At 46.9% G+C, this 6,000-nt stretch overlaps 1 protein-coding gene across 7 annotated transcripts in view; it reads right to left on the minus strand.

Moving 5' to 3' along the window:
* The window catches only part of ACVR1 (activin A receptor type 1), a 142,176-nt gene extending 136,735 nt beyond the window's left edge, over positions 1 to 5,441 (minus strand). For 2 of the 7 annotated variants that reach the window (XM_013984146.2, XM_021076450.1), the window contains exon 1: positions 5,289 to 5,412. The gene's annotated coding sequence lies outside the window, so the exon portion shown is untranslated. Of the gene's footprint in view, positions 1 to 5,288 lie in introns of all 7 variants that reach the window. The other 5 variants (XM_021076449.1, XM_021076448.1, XM_001927798.7 and 2 more) reach the window with 4 other exon arrangements.

Genomic DNA, 6,000 nt, shown 5'->3' on the forward strand with positions numbered 1-6,000 from the left:
CACTGCCAACTATTTGAGAATATCTGCAACAGGAGATAGTCAAAGTCAAGGAGTTAATTCATCAAGTGTTTGAGTCCCAGCCACACACACACGGTACTGCAGAAGTCCTTGCTCTACAGGATAGGAAAATCAGTTGAGATATACTTCCCTCAAAAAGAGGTGTCATCCTGAAATCCAAAATCAATCACAGAAGGAAACATATACTAAAAAGAATATATGCTGAATTCACTAGATACAAGACAGTATCAAGTATAATAAAGGGATATCAAAAACAGTTTCTTCAACCTAGAGTGTCCTTCGTCTCTGGTTCCCAAACTCATCCTTAAAACCCATTGTGTCTGGTATCACCTTCTCTGACTCTGCCTCCTTGATTGTCTAGAGTACTGGGTTCCTTTGCTCCCCTCAAGTGCAATCATCCATTCATTCTATCAGCAAAGAAAAAAAGTAATGTATTGACTGAGTGGTCTGGGCCAGGTATAATGTTAAGTGCAAAAGACACACAAAAGATGCATAAGACACAGTCCTTGACCTTGAAGAGATCAATCAAGTCCCAGAATGAATAATGAAGATGACCACATACTAGGAGAATGTCAAAAGGCAAAATTCAGGAAGCATTCTTGCTTGCAGTGAAACCATTCTGAGCCCTGGAGGATTTTGCCCTCCCCAAAAATAGGGGGAAAAGGGACATTACCGCCAAGGCTTAGACTTATGGTGAGGGAACTGAACTTCTGCAAACCTAGCAGGACACGTGTGCTAAACGGAACCCTGTGACCTTGCCCATCCTCCAAAAAACAAACCTCACCTGATCTGTGAACCTCAACAAAATTTTGAAAGGCTAAAATTTAAAGTCACTTTCCCAGTCACAGAAATAAAGGTCAAATACCCAGAGCAAATAATGAAGCAACTCCAATGGGCAAAGTGGAATGCTGGTCAGAGACTGAAACCCAAAAATCAAACAACTGAGTAATAGTGGCTCTGGAAAACAAAACTCTCATGGATCACAGAAGAGTTGTTAGAGACATAAACAAGCTCAGACTGCCACAAACACATCTAAGAGAGCAAGAATATTATTTGACTGTACAGCCAGTTTGAATATTGGGGGCGGAGGCAATATTTGTTTCAATTGCAAAAAGGAAGCTGCTGAGTCTCTTATTAGTTAATTTTGGCAGCCTAAGTTCAAGTAAAACTACCTTCTATCTGAACCAAAGGCTATGACGTGCCAACCACATCAACTTGCTCTTTCATAAGGGGTCTTCAATTTGAAGGCCCTTCCCAACAGACAAATTCTGATTCTTGGAACTTCTGATTCTTAAATCAGCATAGCAAGCAAGAGCAGTCCATGACCAAGTACTAAAAAAGAAGAGGTAAATCTTCCATTTGGTTCTTCTAAGAGCTGGAGTTGGCCACAGAAAGAAACACAAAGTTTTCACTCCAAGAGATCAAAGAAGGCATTTTGTACCAGGAAACCCAATTCAAATACTCATTTCCAGGAATAAAGCCACAGGGCCCAATATTTGCTTGGGGATGGGGACTGAGGGGGAAACCAGGAGACCATGTGGACTCCAATTAAAATCTCTGATGGCTTTATTTCCCAGCCTCACCAGTTTACTGCTGTGAAGATTTTAGCCAGGCACTGCTTTAACTTAAACGCAGGCGTCCTGGTCAGAATGGTCCCACTTAACACTGGATAAAAACAAAAGCATTTTAACACTTCATGACAGCATTCTTTGCCCCATCCTGAGCACTAGATGTATATGACAAGGTGATGCTGAGAAGTGCCAGCTTTAGCCCAGCCGCTATCTCCTATAACCATAGTAAGAGGAAACCATGCTGCAGCCCATCCTTTTACTCTAGTCACAATATTGGAAATGAAAATGGAATAGAAACAGAAGAAAATGGGGAAGGGTGGCATACCTCAATCTTATTCCGGTATGACAACAATCAGCTTGCTTTAAAATTATCACCTGGGGTCTTGTCAATCAGCCAACAGTTCTTATGTGTCTACTTCACACAGGCACCAAGCTAAGTCTATAGTGAGAATAGTGCAGTGAAATATTCCCCAAGTAATCAATATTTATGTTCATGGTTATGTGCTTAATTTTATCTTTTTACCAAAAAATAGTATGTATCATGTCTAAAAATCAAGTAAGCACCCATGAACCCATCACTCAATCCAAAAACCAGAAAATCAACCACTAATGTATCATCTACCTACCTCCTCCACCCTACCCATATCCCAGGTCCCTGCAACACACACATACTCTCTCTCTCAGTTGTACACACAGACACACACACACACAGACACACACAACAGGTATTCAGTATCCTGAATTTGGGTTTCAATAAAAATATGAATGCATCTTTAGGATATCTCCAAATCATACAAGTGAACTGGCTTTCCAAATACAGCAGTGATGTACTGTTTCCTCTTAAAAGATGGATTCTTTCAATCTTTCAAGGTTTAAACGTATCTTTAAGGTTTTTTTTTTTTTTTTTTTTAAGACGAGTTGTTGCTTTAAAGGAAAATACTAATAGACTAAGTGAGATAGACTTAGCTATGGTAAACTCATGAAGACAACATATGAACGAATGAAATTTGGCAAACACCAGTGAGAGCTGCCAAGAACAAGGGTTCCAGAGTCCCACAAACTCCTGGTTCAAATTCCCACTCCACCACTGACTAGCTCTACAGCTTTGGGCAACTCAATTCTGTTAAGACTCAATTTCTTACTGTACAGGAATGAAATAATACTAAGTCATATGCTTGTTATAATGAAAAAGGGCATGTAAAGAGCTGAGCATGGTGCCTGGCATGTATCCAGTCCCCCTCCTCCCCAAATCATCGTATCTGTCATTAAATTCACTCAAAACACATCAACGGATTTTGCTACCATCAATAGTTTACTTCCCCCTAATTTTCTAACACATAAAAATAAATCAAGAGGCAGGGATCCAATGGTAAAACAAGCACAGAGGACAATTCCCAGACCCAGCTCCTGTTTGCCTAAAGTACAGTATATACGCATTGATTCTATCTTCACCTCATGACCTTGAATAGCAGGATCATTTTTCAAATCCATTTCTGTCCCACTCCTCCTTCCCTAAGAAGGCTAAACTACTCAACCCACCTTACCTAAAAGCCTATCATGATCACCACAGGACTAGTTCAGTGCAATCGAGGGTAAGATAGAGGCATAGTCTTCATTTACTGATTCAATAACTGCTATCTGCACAAAATTTAAATCACTACTTTAAAAAAAATTACTATACTATTAATGCCATTAAATCCCTCACTTCTGAAATGAATTAGTTACATTCCTGATGATGGCATACACCTCCATCTTTACTCTCCATCCTTGGTATTCTTTTACGTTACTTAGAGGTAACAAGAAACTTATTGAGATTCAAATGCTCACTCTCTTCCAAGGTACAAAAGTGGTACAACTACTACCTATATCAAGTTTTATTGAAAACCACTCTCTCCTATTCAGGTAAAATACACTTATACTGCTAGAAACGTAGAGAATGAACCCATCCCGGCCCTTGATTTTTTGCCATCTCTCCAGAATTTATCAGAACATCATTCACCACCTTTGAGTATTTTTACAAGGGGCGACAGTAGAAATTAGATTACCCAACACAATTCCATCAATCTAAGGCCTACACATCTCAGCCTCAAAAGCCTTGTTTTTTTAATCCCAGGGCAGAAAACAAAAACAACTGAATCATACACCACACACACACAAAAGTGATTTGGTCTTGGAAGCCAGGTGATTCAAGTCCTGTCCAGGCCTAAGATAGCCTCTTGAGCCTTGTGTCCCCATCAGTGAAATGCAGAGGACTCATACTTCATACTCAAGCATACTGTAAAAGTGGATGGAGAGGCCAGTGTATGAGGTCAGCACAAGTCTGGTGGTGTCTGCTGGCTGCCCAAGCCGCACCCCCACCCCCCACCGCCAGCCACCCACCTCCAGAGACAAGTGCCAGGACATACTATAGTGTTTCCATTTAAGGCCCGCCACTTGGATCAGCCCATCTCTTGAAATTTCTTACCACTACCTTTCCAGGAAGAATTTTTTTGGGGGGAAAGGGAGGTGGTATCTATTTTTTGCCACCGCCTTTCCTTGAGCTGTCAGAGCAGTCTGCATCTCTGGGACAGGATTCTTTTAAAACCACTGGGTTGATCTGTGTCTAAATGCCAGGGCTTCTTTTCGAAAATACAAAAAATCTCTATGAAACAAGTTTCTTTTCTCATCATCTAACCTCAATCACAGACACACACTTCAAAAAAGAAAGCAAAGAAAGCCCAATAAAATTAACATCCACTGTATTACTTGGCTACCTCTCTCCCAGAGCCGTATTAAGCACAACTTTTTCACCAAGACTTTTCCTCTGCTAGGAGGTTGAATGTTTTTTTTTCCCTAAGTAGCTTCCTCTATAGCTTCTCTCCCCTGCAAAGAGCGTTCAAAACTCCGGAGGAAAAGGGGGGTCGGAGCTGAGTGGGAGACAGATCTGGCACAAACTGGGCAGAGCTGAGATACTCAAGAACCCGACGGGTTAGTGAGTCCAACAGTCCGAGGCCCACATATATCAGCGCGCCCAAGGTTCTAGCCTCACTGTTTTGGTTACAGTGTTGAAGGAAGGGTTTTAAACTTGGCAAAGTACCGTGCAACATCTGTAACCACATTTGCCTTCTGGGGATCGGAAGATGAATCCCACATTCCTGGCTTTGAAGCTTTTTGAAACTGCAGCTAGGAAGAACGGAGGGAGGGAGGGCATTGAGCAGAGTTTATTGGCTGTCTCTCCAGCAGAAAATTCCTCTTGGAAGAGACGGATATTTTGAAGGTGGGGGGTGATTCGCCCATCCCTTTACTCTCTACGAAGCTCAGCTAGGAAGGTGAGCCCCGTGGCCAGGCGGCCAGATCGATTTACAAGTCAGAGGCGCACACCCTGAAGGAGTTCACTACATGCATATGCGCACACACATACATACATACATATACACACACACACACACACACACACACACACACACGACCACCCACTCCTTGCCTCTGCCCTCTCCCATATCCCACTGGCAGTTCAGGGCCACAGCAAGACAGTTTTTTTCCGCGGCTGCTTCCCCCACCAAGAGTGGATCGGCTTGGGGGAGAAAGGAATGAAAGCGAGGGGGAAGCACCGCTGACGCCCACCCTCCCACCCCCATTCCCTGCCCCTTCTCCTGCCTAGGCTCCCTCCTCCCACGGTCCTCCGGTCTCTGGCAGGGGCGGCCGGCGACCTGCCCTCACCTCTGGTCCCGCGGCGGCGGGGGGCTGAGCCGGGGAGGCGGAGTGCGAGCCAGCCGGGCGCTGCAGGTCGGCGCGGCGCGGGGCGGGGCGGGGCGGTGCAGCCGGCGAGGGAGCCCGGAACTCCGCGGGGCCGAGGGCGGGCGACCGGCCCCGAGCGGCGGCGGCGGCGGCGGCGGCGGCTGCGGCGGGCGGGTACGGCGAGCCGGTGCTGGGGGCCAGGGGCTTTCCAGCCCTGGGGCCGGTGCGGCTGGCCGAGGAGCAGCCTGGCAGAGACAGCGGCGGCAGCGGCAGCGGCAGCCACCCCGGGAAAAGAGCCGGGGGAGGGAGGGGAGGCGGGGTGAAGAGGAGGCGGAGGAGAAGGAAGGGGAGGAGGGCGGGCGGAATAAACTTCCCGAGGCGCTGCGGACAGGGCTGGGAGGACTGCAGCGGGCGGGGCGGGCCGGGTGGGGGCTGGCCGGGGGGCGGCGGGGGAGTCGGTCACTGAGAGTAGAAAAGTTCCCCCAGCGCCGAGGGGGAGGCTGCGGCGGCGGCGGCGGCTGCAAAGAGCAGGAGCGGGAGCGGGAGGAGCGGGAGGAGGAGGAGAAGGAAGTGGCTGCGGAGCGCTCGGCCAATGAGTGTCTGGAGCTGTGATTAACCAGGCAGCAACACATCATTTCCTCCCGGCGCGGTTCCAGGGAGCCGGGAGGGAGAGGGAAGGCGGCGGGGCGGGGCC

The sequence above is a fragment of the Sus scrofa genome, chromosome 15 (assembly GCF_000003025.6).
Source record: "Sus scrofa isolate TJ Tabasco breed Duroc chromosome 15, Sscrofa11.1, whole genome shotgun sequence".
In the NCBI taxonomy this organism is placed as follows: Eukaryota; Metazoa; Chordata; class Mammalia; order Artiodactyla; family Suidae; genus Sus; species Sus scrofa.